General features: G+C 36.9%; 1 protein-coding gene across 1 annotated transcript in view; it reads right to left on the bottom strand.

Annotated features, from left to right (window-relative positions):
* The window catches only part of MBD5 (methyl-CpG binding domain protein 5), a 141,689-nt gene that overhangs the window by 59,582 nt on the left and 58,391 nt on the right, over positions 1-23,716 (bottom strand). Inside the window, exon 2 of the mRNA XM_082840661.1 lies at positions 3,974-4,148. The gene's annotated coding sequence lies outside the window, so the exon portion shown is untranslated. The remainder of the gene's footprint in view (positions 1-3,973; positions 4,149-23,716) is intronic.

Genomic DNA, 23,716 nt, shown 5'->3' with positions numbered 1-23,716 from the left:
GTTTATAATGACATCACGCATTAATCTTGTGCTCAGGGCCATTACTTGGATACACAGTAGGACAGAATGAATCCTGAATGAGCTATTACCAAGGTGAGACGATGTAAATTAGGTAAAACACCAATATTTAATGTTATATAAGTATAAGTTATCATTTGTACTTTTTATACAATGATTATAAACTTAACTCAGGAAATATTCAAAGTTAAGAAGTCTCCTCCAGTAAATCAACTATATACTTCAATAAAAAAATTTTTAAAAATAGAAAAAAGAAGTCTCCTCCATTCTGACATTTGCAAGGGTGAATGCCTCATGTTCTCCAATTGAGAAAAAAAGCTCACATAAAACCTACCTCTATACTTAAATTCCAAAACAATATGTACATGCAACAACAGGTATAATTGGATTAAGAAATAACATAAGCGTTAGCATTTTGAAGAGTAATGTCTGAGTGGCTACAATGTTATCATTTGATTGGGTAATGAATGGATATACTCATCATCTTTCCATCATTATTAAGTTAAATTATGCTTCTTAGGGTAACCCTGAATGACATTTCCCTTTTCAGTGATCTTTCATTCTCATATCTATTATTTAAACAGTTCCTTAAAAGTACTTAGCCAGCCTTCCCCTTCAACCTTCCCATCTGTTTCACCTTTCACCTATTTACTCAAGCTATGCATTTTTATTTATGAGCACACTTATCTTACAGTTATATCTTCTTTTATTTAAAAAATAAAACCTTCCAAAAAGTAGCCTCATTTTAACTCTGGTTATTATTTTCATTTGGTTCTTATATTCACTGTGCAGCCACCTCTTCCAAAACATACCTCTCAGATACATCTTTTTAAGAGACCTAATGCTTCTGCCAGGCTCTACTTACTCACCCCAAAGTACCCCAGTACATTTACACCTGTTTTATACAGTTGTATCAGGATACCACAAGCACATCTTTCCTGCTCTGATCACTAAAACTCTCTAGTTTCAAACATCCTTGCCCTTTCAGTGCAGAAGAGTGTAAACATTCAAAAACTGTGCATGAGGATCACATTCACGTGGAAGGTTACATTTTTTCACAAACTCGGAAGGTATAGGGATAGGCTCCTGAGAATGAGGCCAGTCTTCAGAGTCAAGGTAACAAGGATCCTGACCTATGCCCTTCTATGGTCAGAAGGATTACTTACACAGGCCATTTCATGTTACCAACGTTCAGCAACTTACACATTCTCGGCACACAGAAGCCTTTGGAGGATTAAGTGCTGAATGTAGTAGATTGCAATTGGCCACAAATATTTTGTAGCTCCTTCCATCAGGAATTGGGACTTATTACTCTGTGGAGAGAGAAAAGTCCAGCTGGTCCAGCTAGCCCAGCTGAAGCCCCAGACATGTAACTGAGCCCAGCCAGCACCATGTGGAACAGGGATGAGCTGTCCCAGTTAAGCCCAGCCTAGACTTCCAACCCACAGAATCATGAGTATTATTTCAAATAGCCAAACACTATACTGGAAATGATCTAGAAGTCTAAAATAGGGTTTTATTTAAATTAAGTACAGTATTGAGATGCTATGTAGCTGTACATTTTAATAGCTTGTGACCTTGGAAAAGTTTAAAAAATTGTCTTTCCTTATAAAATGGAGATTTTATAGAACTGTTTTGTTCTGGGGATACAATAAGTTAAAAGTTGTAAACTAGTACCTAGCACATAATAAATATCTAAGTTGTTATTATTTATACATAGCTATTAAAATCATGTTATTGAAAAGGTCCATGACATTGTCAGGTGAAAAAACACATGACAAAGTTGCATGTATAGTTATAAATCTTCATTTACAAAAATGCTACTATTTATGTAGATATAGTAATAGAACAGCAGTATCTTCCCCATGCTTATCCCTGGATAGCAGGAACATGAGTGACTTTTATTTTCTTCATTGCTTTTCTATATTTTCAAAAAATTTTTATAATAAAAATGTGTTGGATCTGTAATTAGGAAAATTATTATTTCCAAAAAAATTAAATGTTATATCCATAGAACAGCTAATTAATGTTTCCCCAATACTTAAAAGCATTAGGGAAGATTTTTATTGGAAACAGTCACAAGCTTTGTGCCTAGTATTATGCTATTATTTCTCTTTCTGTTTTAGCTAAGTGGAGAAAAAGATAGGGAGAGTCAGAAAGAATACCACATTAACCTGACTGACCTAAATAGTAGAAAGAAAAATTAAGGCTATCCCTTTGATTGGTTCTAAAATGCCTCAGGCTGTCACCCTTACTTTTCTGCTTGCAATGTCATCTGCCATCCCCATGTTTTTCATTAAACCAACTTCTGTTTATCTCAGTTTTTACATGTCACTTCCTCAGAGAGGCCTTCCCTGGTTTCTCCAGTCATTATTTGGCTTTCCAGGTCTAAATTTAGTTCTCTTTATAACTCCCCCTTATGATATTCAGGAACTCACATGCATTACTACACATAACTGAGCTTTTTCTTTGCGCTCACCATTCTACATGACTACAGAGAAAAAGCAACTGAGGCAGCTAACTTCAAGTTACAGCTTCCCTTGTGCCTTTAAAAATATAGAAGGAAAGTGAGGGTTTGTATGCACATGTAGAAAATGCTTATGATGCAGTTTACTTTCTTAGAAGCCAAAAAGTGAACAATCACAGCTCCCAAATACATATTCTTTAAACAAAATTCAGAGAACTGTTTTAAAGTGTAGTAACAGGTCACACCAGAACATTTATAAACTAATTAATAAAGTCACTGTAACTCTGAGGGAAAATTTATTTATGATATATTTCTGCATATTTGGCATCAACATAGTTGGCTATTTTTGCTTTTCTATGGTATAGTAAAATTTCTCATAAAGATTATTTATAAAAAATACTTGCTTACATTTACATAATCTTTTTAAGAGTGCATTAAGCAAGTTTAAGGGGTTATTTTCACATTTTATCTGTGAATTACTAGTATTTTGGCTACTCAAGGTAGCTCAATAGGTCAAATCATTGTTAAAAAAAGAATGTATATCAATTTTTTAAAATCAAAACTGTACTAAGAATGAAACAATTGTGATTTTCGTCCATCTGGGGGTTGTACAACATATTGAAACAACTAATGTTTATGTACTCTTTTACTTAAAAAATGTTTTAGCATTCTTCAATTCACATGGCAATGGATGCCAAGTTCTTACCTGGAGTAATTAGTTCCACATAGAGGTAATGGTCCCCACCGCCCCCCTGTAACACTGACAATCAAGTTACTCAAAGTGAAAATAGGAAGAGTCCTCAGCCATTGAAGAAACAAATACATTGTCTCTTTATATGTATAAATATCTAGGAACACTTAAGTCTAATCAACATCTCCAGCAAACATAATTAAATGTAAAGGATAAACATAGTCTAATTAATTATCTGATAAGGTTCTCAAGATGCAAGAGAAAGAAGACAGTCTCTGTGTAAATTCTAGAAGGGGCAGCCCAAAGCATACAATCTCTAAATCCCATGATCTTTTACTATGTTTATTTAGCTTACACATCAGGAAGGAAATGAGTAAGTAGTAATACCTGTAGATGTTTAGTGGTGGCATAAGAAAAGTGTCTCAAGGAGACTCCATCTAGCATTTGACTGCTCAGTGGAATGCTGATGGTGGCAGAGAAAATGTAGCAGCCAAAGAAAACTTATGCACAAAATGTTCAGGTTGGAGAGAAAGGTAGTTTCAATAGCACAAAACCAGGCATAGAATATTTTAGAGAACATGCTGAAGCAAAGCAAAACCTGTAGAAAATAAAGTCTGCAATTTAACAAATAGGTAAGCAAAATACAAAACCAAGTTACAAACACGAGGGCTCTGGGCCAAATCCCACCTGTGGAAGTATCTGGCACGCACACAGTTTGAGAATAATAATACAAGTGAATTAATTGACAATACTTAAATCAAAAGATGTCACATGAAAATTTGCATTTCCTGCTTTACCTGAGAAACTGGACAATGTGGTAACACTAGGTCAGCATTCCTGCCTTGCAACAATTATCTGGAACGGAGCAGTGGCTGCTCCTTCAGAAAGGACTTGGCTCTCCAGTACACTGCAGTGGCTTCCTGCTTCATTCCCACCAGCCTGGCCTCCGTAGGCACTTGGGTTTCCAACCTTCTGGAATAGAAAGGACCTTGAGGTAAGGCTTGAAGGACAGACTGTAGACCTTGACAAGAGGTACAACTTATTTCTTTTAATGACCATTTAACCTACACTTCATTGTTTCTTCACAAGGGTAGAGGATGAACTCTCTACTCTGTAGTGGATCTTCACGCATTGTTAGTATATGAAGGAATACCAGCCGGTAAGCCAGCTAAAACCACAAGCACACACAGTCAACCTTCTTAATGAAATTGATTTAACCCTGTGACTATGGTGATTGTTGAATTAGAGGAGTCAGAGGGTACAGAGAATGCTCATCCAACTTTAATTCTTTATCTTTCCTTCTTTCTTAGAACCATTGTCAGCAATACCACATTATCATTATTTCAGGAACTTAATGTTGGGATAAAAGAATTATGGAACCAAATTGTACATTATCATTATTGAGTTACAAAAAGACATTTTCCCCTGACTTTTAAAACGGCTTCCTTTTAGCAAATAAGGAAAAACATTATAAGGACTTTCAAAAGTATACTTGAGACCTTATTACCCCTTAATTTTTTCCTAGCCATCAGGGAGACAAGGACAAGGTTGCTCCTCAGCGTGGGTAAAATAATCCTTGGTGCAGTTTAACTCATTTTGTTCTGTTTCCACAGGCATTGAACAACCCTTTAATTATTTGATGGATTTCATAGGAGCTTTGATATCATTAAGTTAGTGACTTAGATATCAGATACAGGTATTTCAATCAATGAAAACAAACCAACCAACAAACAGGTCACCTGGTTTAGAAATTAAATTCTTGCAAATATCGAATCAACATTGTGAAAATGACTATACTACCCAAAGCAATCTATAGATTCAATGCAGTCCCTATCAAACTAACAATGGCATTTTTTACAGAACTAGAACAAAAAATTTCAATTTGTATGGAAACACGAAAGACTCTGAATAGCCAAAACAATCTTGAGAAAGAAAAACGGAGCTGGAGGAATCAGGCTCCCTGATTTCAGACTATATTACAAAGCTACAGTAATCAAGACAGTATGGTACTGGCACAAAAACAGAAATATAGATCAATGGAACAGGATAGAAAGCCCAGAGATAAACCTACACACATATGGTCAACTAATCTATGACAAAGGAGGCAAGGATATACAATGCAGAAAAGACAGTCTCTTCAATAAGTGGTGCTGGGAAAACTGGACAGCTACATGTAAAAGAGTGAAATTAGAACACTCCCTAACACCATACACAAAAATAAACTCAAAATGGATTAAACACCTAAATGTAAGGTTAGACACTTAAAACTCTCAGGGGAAAACATAGGCAGAACACTTCATGACATAAATCACAGCAAGATCCTTTCTGATCCACCTCCTAGAGAAATGGAAATAAAAACAAAAATAAACAAATGGGGGGCTTCCCTGGTGGCGCAGTGGTTGAGAGTCCGCCTGCCAATACAGGGAACACGGGTTTGTGCCCCAGTCCGGGAAGATCCCACATGCCACGGAGCGGCTAGGCCCGTAAGCCATGGCCGCTGAGCCTGCGCATCTGGAGCCTGTGCTCCGCAACAAGAGAGGTCACAGCAATGAGAGACCCACGTACTGTAAAAAAAACAAAAACAGGGCTTCCCTGGTGGCGCAGTGGTTGAGAGCCCGCCTGCTGATGCAGGGGACACGGGTTTGTGCCCTGGTCCGGGAAGATCCCACGTGCCGCAGAGCGGCTAGGCCCGTGAGCCGTGGCCGCTGAGCCTGCGCGTCCGGAGCCTGTGCTCCGCAATGGGAGAGGCCACAACAGTGGGAGGCCTGCGTACCGCAAAAAAAAACAAACAAAAAAACACAAAAACAAATGGGGCCTAATGAAACTTCAAAGCTTTTGCACAGCAAAGGAAACCATAAACAAGATGAAAAGACAACCCTCAGAATGGGAGAAAATATTTGCAAACGAAGCAATTAACAAAGGATTAACCTCCAAAATTTATAAGCAGCTCATGCAGCTCAATATCAAAAAAACAAACAACCCAATCCAAAAATGGGCAGAAGACCTAAACAGACATTTCTCCAAAGAAGATATATACAGATTGCCAACAAACACATGAAAGGATGCTCAACATCACTAATCATTAGAGAAATGCAAATCAAAACTACAATGAGGTATCACCTCACACCAGTCAGAATGGCCATCATCAAAAAATCTACAAACAATAAATGCTGGAGAGGGTGTGGAGAAAAGGGAACCCTCTTGCACTGTTGCTGGGAATGTAAATTGATACAGCCACTGTGGAGAACAGTATGGAGGTTCCTTAAAAAACTAAAAACAGAACTGCCATACGACCCAGCAATCCCACTACTGGGCATATACCCTGAGAAAACCATAATTCAAAAAGAGTCATGTACCACAATGTTCACTGCAGCACTATTTACAATAGCCAGGACATGAAAGCAATCTAAGTGTCCATTGACAGATGAATGGATAAAGAAGATGTGGCACATATATACAATGGAATATTACTCAGCCATAAAAAGAAACGAAATTGAGTTATTTGTAGTGAGGTGGATGGACCTAGAGACTGTCATACAGAGTGAAGTAAGTCAGAAAGAGAAAAACAAATACCATATGCTAACACATATATACGGAATCTAAAAAAAAAAAGTTCTGAAGTACCTAGGGGCAGGACAGGAATAAAGACGCAGACATAGAGAATGGACTTGAGGACACGGAGGGGGGAAGGGTAAGCTGGGACGATTTGAGAGAGTGGCATGGACATATATACACTACCAAATGTAAAACAGATAGCTAGTGGGAAGCAGTTGCATAGCACAGGGAGATCACCTCCGTGCCTTGTGACCACTTAGAGGTATGGCATAGGGAGGGTGGGAGGGAGACGCAAGAGGGAGGAGATATGGGGAGATATATATATATATGTATAGCTGAGTCACTTTGTTATACAGCAGAAACTAACACACCATTATAAAGCAATTATACTCCAATAAAGATGTTAAAAATATATATATATAGATGGTCTTTGTCAGAACCTAGAGGCCCATGACCCTTGAGAGGAATGGCGAAGTCAATGTTTTAAAATTGGAAAAGTAGGGATCACATCCTGGACCACAGTACTCCACAGGGTGCTCCTCTACCTTTGAGGTCTTTCCAGATATCTGGCCTACTTTTTCTTTTTCTTTTTGATTTTGGGCCAAAGCAGGACAGGGGACTGTGTAGGACAGGGTGTAGCAGCATGCTTGAGCAACGCTATTCCTCAGAAAGCAGCCAAGAGAGACAAAGAAACAACTAAGGGATGTGTGACCAAGGTTAAATAACTATGTTTCTATATTCCTGATATATTAAAGGTACTCCTGGCATTATATTTAATGTTTTAAGTTTATTAGGAGTCAACTACATGTGAAGCACTGTAACAGATACTCGGGGGCCAGACATAAAGAGAACATTGTTCCCCTAGCTCAAGGAGCTTACTGTCTGAGCGGTGGAGGGTAGGGAGGTGGGCAGTCAGGTAAACAGGTAATTAATTAGAACACTGAGTGCTGTGCTAGGGCTAGCTGTGCTAGGGCTAGCTGTGCTAGGGCTAAGTATGGAGCGCTAAATGAACACAAAGAAAGAGCTAGTCCAGTTTTCAGGGATCAGAGAAAGGGGGCAGTCAGGTAAACAGGTAATTAATTAGAACACTGAGTGCTGTGCTAGGGCTAGCTGTGCTAGGGCTAGCTGTGCTAGGGCTAAGTATGGAGCGCTAAATGAACACAAAGAAAGAGCTAGTCCAGTTTTCAGGGATCAGAGAAAGGGGGAAGCAGGGTACATCTAAGGATGTGCAGAGGTTACACAGGCAAAGAAAGGTTAGTAGGAGACCTGAAACCTTACCTAATCCATGCAAATGATCTTAGTTCCAAAAGATTAATATTGAATATTTTATATTTATCTGGCAATAATAATCCCAATATGGTACTCATTTTTAGCTGGTAAGCAAGCATAAAGGTCTCATTTTGTTAGATCTGTTAACCTTGAGATGTGATAAGTGATGAGGCATTAATGAATATTTTCCACAGGAAGATCTGGATGCCTGCCTGATGCCTTAAATAGAAAATGATGCCCTGACATCCAGATGAGCAAATATTGTTCTGTATAAGAAATACTATGAAAGAATGATGATTCACTTCAGTAAGAAAGTGATTTAGATGTGACTGCACTGGAAGCAGAAGCTAAAACAAACAAGATATGGATGAGGGAGCCTTCCTCCATAGATAAAGTAGTTCAAAACTGTTTGGAAGTATATCCTTTAATAAAAATATGTCTTAAAATAAAAGAAGTCCATAAGTGATGAAAATAAGATGACTGTTGTGCTAAAGTTATGCTGGCCAAATGTATAAATAATACTGGCTGATATCCTACCATCTTCTGGGACTTTATACATACACATATTGACTCACTTAGCCTTGTCACAGCCCTGTAAGTAAGTACTACTACTTTTTCTTTTCTAGTGTTGAGGAAACTGAGGCAAGAGAAATTATATAATTTTACCTTTCCTTTTCCTGTCTGATAATCAATTTCCCTCTTCTCCTACTTTACTTTTCTTCTTAGTATTCATCACTACCTAACATACTGTATTTTACTATTTATCCTATTATTGTCTGTCTCCTCTGATAAGAACATAAGCTCTGTGAACATATGGATGTATTAGTCACCATAACAGACAAAAACCCTTGCTAATTAAAAATACTTTTTAAAATTGAAGTATAGTTGATTTACAGTGTAGTGCCAATCTCTGCTGTACAGCAGAGTGACTCAGTTTTACACATATAGACATTATTTTTTAATATTCTTTCCCATTATGGTTTATCCCAGACTAATTTGTGCTTTGGGCTCAATAGCTTCTTGAAGGCTGGCTTTGTATCACAACTATTTTTACTTCTCATAGCACAAGGTATAGAATCTTACACATGCTGGAGCCAAAAATATTTGTTGAGTGAATGATGAGTGTAATTAATCAGTAAGGATATACAAAGCCCTTGCCATGTATGGCACTGCACTTGTCACCATAAATGGGCAAGTACAAAATACCATCAGTGTTCTTCAAGAACTTAGGAACAGGAACAGGTAGATGCATGAGGAATACCTGGTGTACAATATAAAAAGTCCTCACATTTCATTACTTCCATTGTTCAATCATATAATGATGCCTAAAAATGCTTATTCACCACTTCTCTCAAGACATCCTAGTATTCTAATGCATTAATCTTTCTTGGAAATGCCACAACTGTTCACAACTCTATGCCTATGCACGTGTTGTTCCCTGGGCATAGAAAGATTTCCTCTCACTTTCTTAAAGCAACCTTCTGTCCTTTAACTAAATTCCAGGGTCAACTCCTCCATGAAGCCTCTTCCAGTCTCCTGCTTAGAGTTACCATCTCATTCTACAGTATTGCTTACATGCATGTAACAGCCCTTACCATATTCTGTTTTATGTACTTACATTATCAGGTACTGGGTATGAAAACAGTGTGCTTTGAGTTGAATTATTTGTTTTTCTCACCTAGAGAACTTTTTTTTACTCCCCTAAAATATAATCACAAATAGAAAAGTTCTTAATGATATGTTAAAACCAATCAGTGATACACAAGGTGATTAATCGTAGGTGTGTATTTATTTAACCAAAATCAAATGAAGGCTGAATAGAATCTACTTTTCTTATTTTATTTTCAGCTCAACTTTTGGATTCAGAGACTATTTCCAGTGCCAAAAAGAGTATCTGACATGGGTTTCCCTGGTGGTGCAGTGGTTAAGAATCCACCTGCCAATGCAGGGGACATGGGTTCGAGCCCTGGTCCAGGAAGATCCCACATGCCGCGGAGCAACTAAGCCCATGCACCACAACTACTGAGCCTGCACTCTAGAGCCTGCAAACCACAACTACTGAAGTCCGCGTGCCGCAACTACTGAAGCCCGTGCGCCTAGAGCCCGTGCCCTGCAACAAGAGAAGCCACCGCAATGAGAAGCCTGCGCAACTGAGAAGTCTACGCACCACAACGAAGAGTAGCCCTCACTCACCGCAGCTAGAGAAAGCCCGCGTGCAGCAGTGAAGACCCAACGCAGCCAAAAATAAATAAATAAATTTATTAAAAAAAAAAAAAGAGTATCTGGCACACAGAAAATTACTTGTTGAATAAATAAATGAATGCCTGTATACAAACCATGGCATTAAATGCTAAATGGCATGGCATAAACTAAATGTACTATAGGAACTCAGAGATGAGATAACACATAATAGAAAGAACAGTGAACGAACAGGAAGTTTGGTATCTACAATTTTCCAGCTTATAACTTTGAGCAAGATATGTAACCTGAGCTTTAATTTTTCAATTTGTTAAGATTAATGGACTGAACTAGATCAGTAGTTTTCAAATTATTTTAGTTGTAGGTCTCTTTTGTCTAATAAAATCTAAATGGAACTTCCATTATAAAAAGCAGAAAAAGAGATTTGTTGGTAATAATTCATTTTGGAAGACCAAATTATAATATTACTTATTAAAATCCATCAATAAGAATAATGGGTTATTTTGATTAATAAAACGTATGAAACCAAGGGATATAGGTGACAGTTGTAATTTAAGTAATCTTCATCAACAAATTTATTTCTGTACTTTGTTTTGGTTTTATAATATTGAGACAATTCTGATTACCACATAAAAGCTATTGTAAATGTCAACTTTTTGGAAAAACAGTAAATTTGGCTTTGGCAATATTAAAATCGCTGCAATCAAAATGGTCTAGAAGCTTGAAGGGAAGTAAAGAAAATCCTGTTTCCAAAATTGAATGACTATATCTAATCATTATTCATGTCTTTGGTCATGAATACAAAATATGGGTAAGAACTACCAAAAACTTAAATTAAGCAAGAAGACTTTCGTTAATACAATATTATCACATTAATTTGCCATTGCAGAATTGTTAAGGAGTGATAAGGATACATGGCAGGAAGACTCCTCTGTGTTGTATTTGTATTTATTTAATGGAGCATACATATGCTGCAGCTATTCTCTTGCTTGCATAATTTGATTTGGAGATACAACAATGGACTCAAGTTTTAAAAAAAGGCCAACTAAAAATAAAAATGCATACTCATAAGAAGTTCAAATATCTACAGGGAAATTGGTGGCAAGGCTTTAGTCAGCAGTTCATAAAAATATAAACTAGCAGCACAGTTTATTTTTGTTTCATGCTGTGTTCATGTGTTACAATTTGGTATAACACATGTGAGTGGGCATGTTATTTTTATGACTGTGTTAAAATACTTAATATAATTAAAAAATGTAAATTAGTGTCCAACGTTTGGAAAACTCTGAAGAACCTCCTCTGAGCTAGATGTTCTCCTGGTCATTCCAATGCTATCCTTTCTACATAAGCTAGAAAAGCAAGAAATACTTTATAAAGATGACTTCAATGTTTTCAACTCAATCTTATATATGTTTACTGAGATTAGATACCCGTGGGATGGGGGAAGAGCCTGACCAGACTGAAGTGGAGAACTTGTGCTAGGGAGTATCAGAAATACAGCTTTAAAAAATGTCAGTCTTCCTAGCATAGGATGAATCTCTTTGCACATAAAGTTAAAAACAGCTTTGGTATCATAGATCCATGACATTTCTAACATAAGCATTGCTGGTCTACAAGTATCTTAATTTACAAATGCAATTTCATTCCTATATACTTATTTTCTGATAATGACATCTGTCAGATGGCAAATAACTTTTCAGTGATTCTGCCTTTATTTACTTGAAGAACATATTCTGATTTGAACTACAGAGGAAAGTCTCTTAACGGACCTCCACATAAACAAATCACTGAATTAATCAAAAGAGCATTTCCATTTGAAAACAGGCAAAAGCTTACTTCTGCTCTTACCACCTGAATTATATGCTTTTGAATATCAGTTGTGTTGTTTCCAAAGCTGTCTGAGTCAATAACACTTGCTGGTCTCATTTAGGAATTTAATAAAATATTTTGTAAACAAATGAAATATAAATATAAAAAGAGAATGACTGTTTCCATGAAAATTAAGTTGAAAAGGGCTTCCCTGGTGGCGCAGTGGTTGAGAGTCCGCCTGCCGATGCAGGGGACAGGGGTTCGTGCCCCGGTCCGGGAAGATCCCACATGCTGCGGAGCGGCTGGGCCCGTGAGCCATGGCCGCTGAGCCTGCGCGTCCGGAGCCTGTGCTCCGCAACGGGAGAGGCCACAACAGTGAGAGGCCCGCATACCGCAAAAAAAAAAAAAAAAAAAAAATTAAGTTGAAAGCATAACTTTTAATACCCGCCTCTTAAAAAGTGAGGTTGAACAAGATGGAAAAGAGCAGAATCTTGGGGGGAAAACCCTAAAAATTGTGGTTAAGAGCACAAATTCTGGACCCAGACTGCTGAAAATAAAATTTCAACTCTACCTCTTGGTGTGTGACTTAGGGTAAGTTATATCTCTCTTCTTCAATTTTCTCATCTGCAAAATGAAGATAATACTAATATCTACCACACAGTGTTGAGCAAATTGAATAAGTGAAGATTTATAAAGTACTCAGCTCCTGGCCCATAAATTTTTGGTAAGTAAATAAAAATAGCTGGCCATAAAGGAAATCTCAGTGATTCCAGACAAATGAAATCACACACAATGTATCATCTGATCAAATTTCCATACAGGACGTCATAACAAAATGATATCCCCAAACATCCCTCTATTTGTAAATTTAAAAACAGTCACTCATATATAGGTAGTGGTGAAAGCCAATTTGAGGTCAATGATCATGAATTTATGGCAGAATCCAAAAGGTGAACTTATTCACCAGAACATGACTTATCAGACAAGACAGCAGTATGGACAGAGCTGGACATCTGGCTTATTGAGTACAGGCACAGAAAAAACAAAAACAAAACAGATTATATGATTTTTGCAATTTAATATCAAAGTATTCTAAAAAATATAACAAACACTCACATAGAGTGGGGCAAGAGAGAATGATAAAGGAAATATGGCAAAATGTTAATTGCTGAATTTGTGTGAATAGAGTTCTTTGCACTATTGCAACGTCTCGGTAAGTTTGAAATTATTTCAAAAAATGTAAGAAAATCAAACAAAAATAAAATAGGACCATGGTTTTGAAGAGGGGTGGGCAAAAGATAGAGGGGCAATGAAGTCTGAGATATGGCACCTGTGTGACTGAAATATGGAACACAGAATCTAAGCTGGAATACAGGTTTATATGAAGTTAAAGGACATGCAGTACAGGTATCAGGGGAGGAGGAAAGGAACTGTGAGTATATGAGGCAGGAGAAATAGCCTAATCGGAAGGAGTTAAAATGTTGGGGAGACAAAACATAGACTTTTGAAGATTATAAGGCAAAGTGATTAAATGCCCAAATACATAAAGGAGAAAGAAAAATTCGACTTCAGGTCAGAAAAGATTAATATAATGGGCTATTCTACTTTTGAATCGCTTCTCTACCTTGTTAATTCCCCTAGCCCCATATATTGGTTGGAGTAACTCAAGCTTAAGAACTGTTCATTAAAAAAAAAAAGAAAAGAAAAGAAAGGAAGAAAAGAAAGGAAGGAAGGAAGGAAGAAAGAAAACTCCAATCCATCTTGCGTGAATGGAGGACAAAATTTGGGAGAGGGATAGGTAGAGAAGGATAAAACCTTCTGGAGAAGCTGATAAAAATGTGTCCCTTCTTAGGTGTTTATGTGGAATTGGCTTGGCCTTGAATATTTAGTAAGACATATAACTATTAAATGAGGTATGATTAATAGAAATAAAGAAATAAAACTGTCAGTACTTGAAGTCAACATGATCATTTTCCTAAAGTACCCAAACTGGAAAATTATTAGAACCAAGGACAAAGGTATTTAGAAGGTAGCTAAGTATAAAACTAACATACAAAAACAAGAAAGGGATAATTGCCCTATCAAATGGTAAAACATATTAAAAAGTTGTAGTATTGATACAAGAATAGGCAAGTAGTATAACAGAAGAGACTGGCCACAAATAAACCCATAGATATGCAAATTTAGTTGATGATAGAGGTGGCATTTTATTTTTTTTATGAGGTGGTATTTTAAATCAGTAGGAAAGGGATGGCCAATTCAATATATGGCACTGGGACAACTGTATACTCACTTGGGGAAAAAAATGAGTTACTTCATAACTCATGTAATTTACAAAAATGCATTCCAGATGATTCAAGACATAAGTCAAAAACTAAATCAAGCTAAAACATAAATGCAGTAAGACAATATAAAAGAATGTTTATTTGAACTATATTTATGAAAGCCTTCTAAAGGAGATACAAAAAGCAAATGCAATTATGAAAAAGACTGTTAAATTTGACTACATCAAAATTTAAAACTTCTGTTCAGCAAAAGAATCACCAAAATACTTAAAAGACAATTGATAGGGGGAAAATATTTGCAACATATATTACAGTCTAAAGCATTAGTATCTGGAATGTATAAGTAACTTCCAAAAGTCAATAAAAAAAAGATATAAAGCCCAAAAGAAAAATGGACCATAAATATGTATAGGCTGAGAAGAGGAAATGCCAAAAGGCCTGTAAGCTTAAGAAAAGATGTTCAATCTTCGTAGTAATCAGAAAATGCAAAATAAAGCAATAACAAAGTATCACTTTTCACTCCTAAGATGTGTAAACATTTTTAAAAGACTGGTAATAGCAAGTTCAGTCAAGAGTATGGGGTAACAGCTAGTGTCAAACTACTGGTAGAAGGACCATTTACCTCCTTTTAGGAGGTATATATATCAGCACCAGTATTAACTTAAGATATGCATATTCTTTGAAACAGTAGCTCCTCTTCTTTATCATGCTTGGAAAAATAATAAAATATGTGCACAAAGAATTATGTAAAATGATATTCACTAGCACTGATCATTAGAATGAAAAATACAAAACAACCTAAATGCCTATTAACTAGGGAATGGGTAAATAATAAAACGTTCATAATATGTAAGATAATACAACAGTTAAAAGAGGTAGTTCTGGGCTTCCCTGGTGGCGCAGTGGTTGGGAGTCTGCCTGCTCATGCAGGGGACACGGGTTCGTGCTCCGGTCTGGAAAGATCCCACATGCCGCGGAGCGGCTGGGCCTGTGAGCCATGGCCGCTGAGCCTGCGCGTCCGGAGCCTGTGCTCCGCAACGGGAGAGGTCAAGGCAGTGAGAGGCCCGCGTACCGCAAAAAAAAAAAAAAAAAAGAGGTAGTTCTACAGTGATATGGAAAAATTTCTAAGACATATTGTCAAGTGAGGAAAAATGAATTGAAGAACATGTTCTAAAAGTAAAAACGTTTAGAATGGAGATGATCACTAATGTACTGCTATGGAAAGATCATCAGGATAGAATGCTGTTTACTGAGAAGGCGTAGAAGCAAAGGCCAGCCAGTAACAATGAAAATTCCCAGGCTAAGCCTAAGGACTCTAAACACCACGGTCGGACTGGAAGAAACCAGATCTACAGTTGCCTGTGATGCACAGACTTGCTAAAGGCAGGAAAGAAAAGAAATCGAATTCCTATGAATTTCCCTAGGCATTGGAGGGTGATTAATGAACTACTATTTAATAGACATACAGCTTCTGTCAGGCAATGACAGACACTTCAATGATTTCATTTAATTCTGACAATGCCAGGGTAAGTATTATTGGTTCCATTGGACAAATAAAGAAAGTAAGGCTCAAAAGTTAGGTACCGTCCCTAACTTTAAATGTTCACTTAACTACTAAGTGCTATTCAAAGTGAGGTCTGGAGAGCACTGTCAGTCTGTAAGAACAGTGTGTGAAAGAGTGAGAAACTGTGCTAGCAATTTAACAGAGTTATGTTCACTGAATCTTATAATAAAATTTGGGCTTGAAAAAAAAAGATGCAGAATTTTTAAAAATTGTATTTGTATACAGAAAAATAAAAAGTTACTTCCTAAAAAAAAAGTAGAAACATTTAAGCTACATTAAAATATCATACATAAGGATTATAATAGTATTTTTTGTATCTATTGATGGTGAAATTGGGTTCCTTTTCACATCAAATGCCATGAATTTTCAACCTTTTCTTCCTTGGGTGCCTTTTGTATCTTAGACTAAAATTACATGTCAGTAAGAAACATGGTAGTAAGAAACATGTACTGAGTATCTACTAAAAATCTAGGTGCTCAAAAACAAGTAACACAAGGTATGTTCCCTCAAAACCTGAGGAATAACTTTTGGAAACCACTTGGGATGTTCACTCAAGAGGCGTGAGGCAATCAAGTACTTAGCACAAAATTATGTTTATTTTTGGCAGTCTACACAAGGTGAAGTTCTACTTTTAAGAACTGACTCAGGTACGAGTTTTAACATATTACGTAGAGGTGTATAAGGTCCAATTACTCAAATCAAATACTGTTTCTTTGTTCATTAACTTGAACTTTAATATTTTATAGCAAAAAAGCCTAGAATACTACATATAAGCCTTTATAAAAGCATCTGATTTTGTTTCTTTATTTTTATTAGGTAAATGTCCTTGGAATTCTTCAGCTTACAATTCAAAGTTTTTCCTTATGCCTAAAAATGTTTAAAACACTTTCTTTGGACCAAGAATGAAAACATGGCAGTAACCTTGATATTAACATTGAACACATCAGTGTGTTACATTTGAGTTTCAAGAATACTCAGCATGGCAGAAATTCTTGGGAATCTGGAACTTGGAGGTTAAACCACTAAAGTTGGCTTAGGAGACTTTAGGAATATTAGGAGATGAGATGATGCAAGCAATTTCATCTCTGGAAAAATCAATCTAATGTTAATGAAAAAATTTCCATGGCAACCTGATACAGAAGCAAAGGTGCAGAATAAAAAGATAAAGATTTTTTTAGTTCTAACTATAGGTACTGTTTGAAAACTTTACTCTTTATTGAAGCTTTTTGTTTCTAACCTTCAACAGGGTTATGTTTTAATATTTTTATTTTTATAGTTTTCAAGAAGGATATTGATGACTCAGATTAACCTGTAAGCTAATAAACTAGTCTCTATTGATCTAGAGAGTCAAAGTATCTGGAATGCTATGTAACTTTTAGGAGCATTTATTAATTCTAGTTCATAGCTGAGCAGTAATACTATTTATTGATTCATTATTTTTGTCAGAAAGATATCCAAATTAGAATCAGAAAACAGATGCTGGGGGCTTCCCTGGTGGCGCAGTGGTTGAGAGTCTGCCTGCCGATGCAGGGGACACGGGTTCGTGCCCCAGTCCGGGAAGATCCCACATGCCGCGGAGCAGCTAGGCCCGTGAGCCATGGCCACTGAGCCTGCGCGTCCGGAGCCTGTGCTCCGCAACGGGAGAGGCCACAACAGTGAGAGGCCCGCGTACCGCAAAAAAACCCCCCCAAAACAGATGCTGACATATAAGTCATCTATTAAACACCAGCAGGTAACAACAAAATATAGCTATGAATTTTTACACTGAAAACAAGAGGGAGAAGTAAAAGGAATTTACCAAATTTATAAGAAAATAATCCTGAAACCCTCAAGTAAATTTCAAATTTATATTAACAGGTCATTTCTTACTAGTAATAAACAATAAACAAATCCAAAGATGAGACTGCAGTGATAGTTTTAATGTTTCAGGCATGAACACTTCAAAAGACAACTGCAGCAGTAATTTGTACATTTTAAGTATGAACACTTCAACAGACAATATCTTTTTCTTTTGTGGCCACATTGTGTGGCTTGTGGGATCTTAGTTCCCTGACCAGGGATCAAACTCAGGCCATGGCTGTGAAAGCTCCGAGTCCTAACCACTGGACTGCCAGGGAATTCCACGCCCCCCCACCCCCTTTTTTTTCAACAGACAAAAATATTCTGTTTGAAAAAAACACCAGGATATTATAATACAAGTGCTTTGATTTAACTGTATTATGCGAATAATGCTGAATGATGAAGAGATAAAATCCCACACTATTTCATATTTTCAACTTTGGTGTTATATCAGACATCACAAACAGCTCACTACTGTATAAATTCTATTTTTCTAGGAAAATTTTTGGTAGCCTCAACCTACTTCATATATATATGACTATACATATAAATATATAAATATTCATACACACATACATATATATAAAATACCAGAAAGCCACAGGGAAATTTCATATACCAAATCTTGATTAATCTTATAAAATACAAAAAGAAGACTTGTCATTAACATTAAAAATGAAATTATATTTAGTAAAAATGCATTTTGTGAGATGATACTGTTCTTAATCTTTTTCATTTGTTCAGCTATAGATATGTTTAGAGTAATTGGGTCACACTGAACCAGTAATTCAGATAATGAGAATTTTACAATACCTGTATGTCCTTTCCCTCACTGGACTTTTTAATACTTCAGTATTAAAGAAAATCTTTGTTGAAAAGTCAGTTTTATTCTAAGTTTTATGATTTGTTTATAACATGGTTATTCATTCATTCATTCAAAAGTATATGAACTAGGTATAAAATCAAATGAAATTATTTAAATCCTTCATTATGGCCTACTACATATCAGACATAGTTGTAGGCAGTGGGGATCCTACAATTGGAAGGCTTACAATGCAGTGGTGGAGAAAGACCAAAAATCAAGAAATGAATATATAAATAAAATAACTGGCAGTCATGTTAAGTGCTGTGAAAGAAATAAATAAGGACCTAAGGGAGAACAAGGGTGAGGGGTAGGAAAGATCTCCCTTAGAGAGATGGGAAGTCCTCCCTGAGGAGATGAAATTTAAGTGAGACCTGAAAGATGAGAGAGAAACTGGCCATGAGAAGGGAATCTGGGCAAGAGTATTCTAGGCAAAGGAAACAGCATGTGCAAAATTCCAGAGCTGGAAAAGGGTTGGGTGTGATCCAGAAACTGAAGGAAGATGCACGTTGCTGAAATGTAATGAGGGAAGTGGGGAGTGGCATGAGATGAGGCTGGAGAAATAGGCAGGGAGGGAATCATGTAGGGCCTCATTATTCATAATCATGTTGTGAATTTTTTTTTCATTGCAACGGGAAGCTTTCAAGAGTATAAGCATAGGATTGACAAGACTTTAATTGCACTTTAGGAAGGTATCTCTTTTTTGCTGTGTTAAGAATGGATTGGGCCAGGGGACTTCCCTGGTGGTGTAATGATTAAGACTCCATGCTCCCAATGCAGGGGGCCTGGGAACTAGATCCCACATGCATGCCGCAACTAAGGAGCCCGCCTGCTGCAACTAAGATCCGGTGCAACCAAATAAATAAATATTAAAAAAAAAAAGAATGGATTGGGCCATATGATCCAGCAATCCCACTCCTGGGCATATACCTGGAGAAAACCATAATTTGAAAAGATACATGAACCCCAATGTTCATTGCAGCACTATTTACAATAGCCAGGACATGGAAGCAACCTAAATGTCCATCGACGGAGGAATGGATAAAGAAGATGTGGTACATATATACAATGGAATATTACTCAGCCATAAAAAAGAACAAAATAACGCCATTTGCAGCAACATGGATGCACCCAGAGTTTGTCATACTGAATGAAGTTAAGTCAGACAGAGAAAGACAAATATGATACCGCTTATATGTGGAATCCAAAAAAATAGTACAAATGAACCTATTAACAAAACAGAAATAGAGCCACAGATGTAGAAAACAAACTTATGGTTACCAAGGGGGAAGGGGCAGGGAGAGATAAATTGGGAGACTGGGATTAACATATACACAATACTATATATAAAATAGATAACTAATAAGAACCTAGTGTATAGCACAGGTAACTCTACTCAATACTCTGTAATGACCTATATGGGAATAGAATCTGAAAAAGAGTGGATATATGTGTATGTATAACTCATTCATTTTGCTGTACAGCAGAAAGTAACACACATTGTAAATCAACTACACTCCAATAAAAATTAATTTTAGGGCCTTCCCTGGTGGCGCAGTGGATGAGAGTCTGCCTGCCGATGCAGGGGACACGCGTTTGTGCCCCAGTCCGGGAGGATCCCACATGCCGCGGAGCAGCTGGGCCCGTGAGCCATGGCCGCTGAGCCTGCGCTCCGCAACGGGAGAGGCCACAACAGTGAGAGGCCGGCGTACCGCAAAAAAAAAAAAAAAAAAATTTTTAAAGTTAAAAAAAAAAGAATGGATTGGGAGAAGCAATCTGATAGAAGTTTTTGTGATAAAGGCTGAGAGCTTGACAAAATTTTGGATGCCTGTTCACAACTGTCTCTTTAAAGTACTTCTTTGTGTTTAACTGTGAATAATAATAACAGGTATAGTTGGAATATAATTGGAAAAATCGGTCATGTTCTCTTGGACGTTGTAATAGCCTAGGAAGTGCACACTGGGTGTGGTCACAAAGGTATCTTACACTTTGGGAAAGTGTATTTCAAAGTATTCAAAGACAGACGAAAGTGCATTGTCAGCATCTATTATAAGGAACTCAAAGAAAGTTTTAAATTAAAAAAAAAAAAAAAAGGACACTCTGACCATGACCATACAACCAGCCTAAGCCCAAAGATGAAGAAACCAGAGAGTTATGTAGAGGCTCAAGGGGTTGAACAGGGAGCTTTCCATGTGGCTTAGGTATAAAGAGGTATGTTTCAAAAGCAAAAGAAAAGTCATATAAACCGAAGATTCAGCCTTTAAGACTTTATGTCATTTGACTTCTTGATATTTACCTGACTACATTTTGTACCAGTCTCTTCTTTGTAAATGACTCTCCAGTTGTGTCCTTTTTCAGTTTATTGAATATGTCACACTTATTCTTGACTTCGGGCTTTTGCAGTTGCTGTTCCCTCTCCTAAACTCTTCTAATATCTGAGCTCAAACATCACCTCAAAATGCCATCTTGTTTATTTTCTTCATAGCACATATTCCTGACTAAAATAATCTGTTTATGTTTATTGCCTTTCTCTCATCACTAGAATTTATGCAACAGAGTAAGGACTTTGTCTATCCTTTCCATAAGTTATTCTCAGTGCTTAACACAGCATCTGGCACATTATAGGCCTTCAATAAATACTTACTGAATGGAAAGAAGGAAGAAAAGTAGAAAGAAAAGAAGGGAAAAATGAAAAGGTATGCAAGAAAAATATAAAAACTTTTATCAAGTACAGAATGAATTGGGCTTTAGAAAAATCCTAAAGATATAAAAGGAACTTTTAAAGTTATGATTGGAACAAGAAGAAGATTCAGGGAAAGACTTTTATTTGGATAAACACTGAAATAATAAAATGGAATTAAAAGACAATTAAATTTCAATTTTGTTTCTGTCTTCTTGATCAAAGAGAATAAATCTTATGTCAAAATGAAAAAATAAATTTGATTAAGAATAAATCATAGAGGACTCTGGCTTCCAGCCAACATGGATTAACAGGGGTCATATTTGCCCACTTGCTTGAAATTAACCAAAAAAAAAACCCCAGACAAAATATATGAAACAATGGTTTTTAAGAAATTAGACATCAGTCAATCAAGGTCAGTGATCTTTCAGAAACAGGAAACAAAGGAGATGAGCCCTAGAAATGCCCTAGCTTATTGCCTTGAGTGAGTTTCTATTCTGTGTGCAAAGAGGGTGAACCCAGTTGGAGCTCAGCAGACTAAGTTGAGGAGATGTAGCTGAAGAGTCAGGGGAGATCAAGGCAGTGTGAATTTGCAGGACAGAATACCAGAGAAGAGAGAGCTGCAGGGAAAGAAATGGAGATATCTGTGGAAGGCTCCCTTTGAGCATCCCTCAGAGTACTGATAAATGCATGCATGTGAGGAAAATAACTGAGGCTGAGGAAAGAATTCCCTGAAAGGATAGAGAGAACAGCACTTGGCATTCACACTGGGCTGGGAACTAGAATACCTCATAATTCATTAGGTATAGAGTAGCATACTCAGAAGTGTCTTGCCTAATAGTGGGGAATACGTAGACTTAGACTAAACATTGTTCTGGTCCCACCTAATGAGTTTTAAAAGCAAGACTTAAAAGGATCAAATTGTTATTTCCAAGTAGCTTAAGTGCACTCCAGAGGAAAGCTGAAGAATATTTAAAGGCATACAAAAATACCCAGGACTCAAGAAGGAAAAATTCACAGTGTATAACATGAAGTAAAAATGATCAGACATGGAAAAAGCAGGAAAATAAAACATGTGGTGAGGCATAAAACCAGTCAATCTTGAATGAAATTCTAGGGAATTATGCTGAGTGAAAAAAGCCAATCCCCAAAGGTTATATACTATATAATTCCATTATTTAACATTTTTGAAGTGACAAAATTTTAGAAACAGAGAACAGAACTTACACATGGGACAGAATTGTACACACGGGATAGAACTGTACAGAACTAAATACACATACATGCACATGAATGAGCACCAGTAAAATCAAGGAAATGTGAACAGGATCAGTGCTTTGTATCAGTGTATTCTGGTTATGATATTACACTGGTTTTACAAGATGTTACCATTGTCAGAAAATGGGTAAAGGGTACATGGGATTTCTCTGTATTATTTATTACAATTGCATGTGAACCTACAATTAAATGAAAACTTCAATTAAAAAGATCAATCAATTGAAACTTATCCAGACTCACAGATTTTAGAATTAGCAGATAAGAACATTGGCAGAGTTACTGTAACTGTAACATTGGCAGAGTTACTGTAACTATAAAAGAGATATGCAAGATAGTAAAATATAAAGAAACATGCAAGATAGTAAAACAAAACAAAAAAACAACCCAAATTGAACTTCTAGAGACAAAAACTATGAGGTGAAAAATACACTGAATGGGATTAACAGTGGATTAGACACTGCAGAAAAGATTAGTAAATGTGAAGACATAAGAATAGAAACTATCCAAAATGAAATGGAGAAAGAAAAGAGACTGAAAAAAAAACGGACAGTGTCAGTGACGTGTGGGATGATTCAAGTGTAATACAAGTGTGTAACTGGAATTCCTGAAGGAAAGAAGAAAGCAGGAACAAAAAAATTTAAAGAAACAATGGCTAAAATTTTCTTGGATTTAGTGATAATTATAAGCCCAGAGACCTAAGAAACAAAATAAATCCCAAACAAAAAAAGTATGAAGAAAACTACCCTAAGGCACATCATAATCAAATTGCTTGAAATAAGAGTCTGAAAAGCAGCTGAGGGATGGGGGAATGTGTTATGTACAGAAGACCAAAGTTAAGGATGACAGCAGATTCCTCACTAAAAAGAATGCATGTGAGAAGACTGTGAGCTCTCAACTTTAAAGTACTAAAAAATCCCCCCAAATCTGTCAACCTAGAGTTCTACAGACAGCAAAAGTATCTTTCAAAATTGAAGGTGAGGGCTTCCCTGGTGGTGCAGTGGTTGGGAGTCCGCCTGCCGAAGCAGGAGATGCGGGTTCATGCCCCGGTCCGGGAAGATCCCACATGCCGCGGAGCGGCTAGGCCCATGAGCCAAGGCCGCTGAGCCTGCGCATCTGGAGCCTGTGCTCCGCAATGGGAGAGGCCACAACAGTGAGAGGCCCGCATACCGCAAAAAAAAAAAAAAAAAAAAAATGAGGGTG

Source organism: Leucopleurus acutus (assembly GCF_964270905.1).
Source record: "Leucopleurus acutus genome assembly, chromosome: 6".
NCBI classification, from domain to species: Eukaryota; Metazoa; Chordata; class Mammalia; order Artiodactyla; family Delphinidae; genus Leucopleurus; species Leucopleurus acutus.
This window is presented reverse-complemented; position numbering and strand designations above follow the sequence as displayed.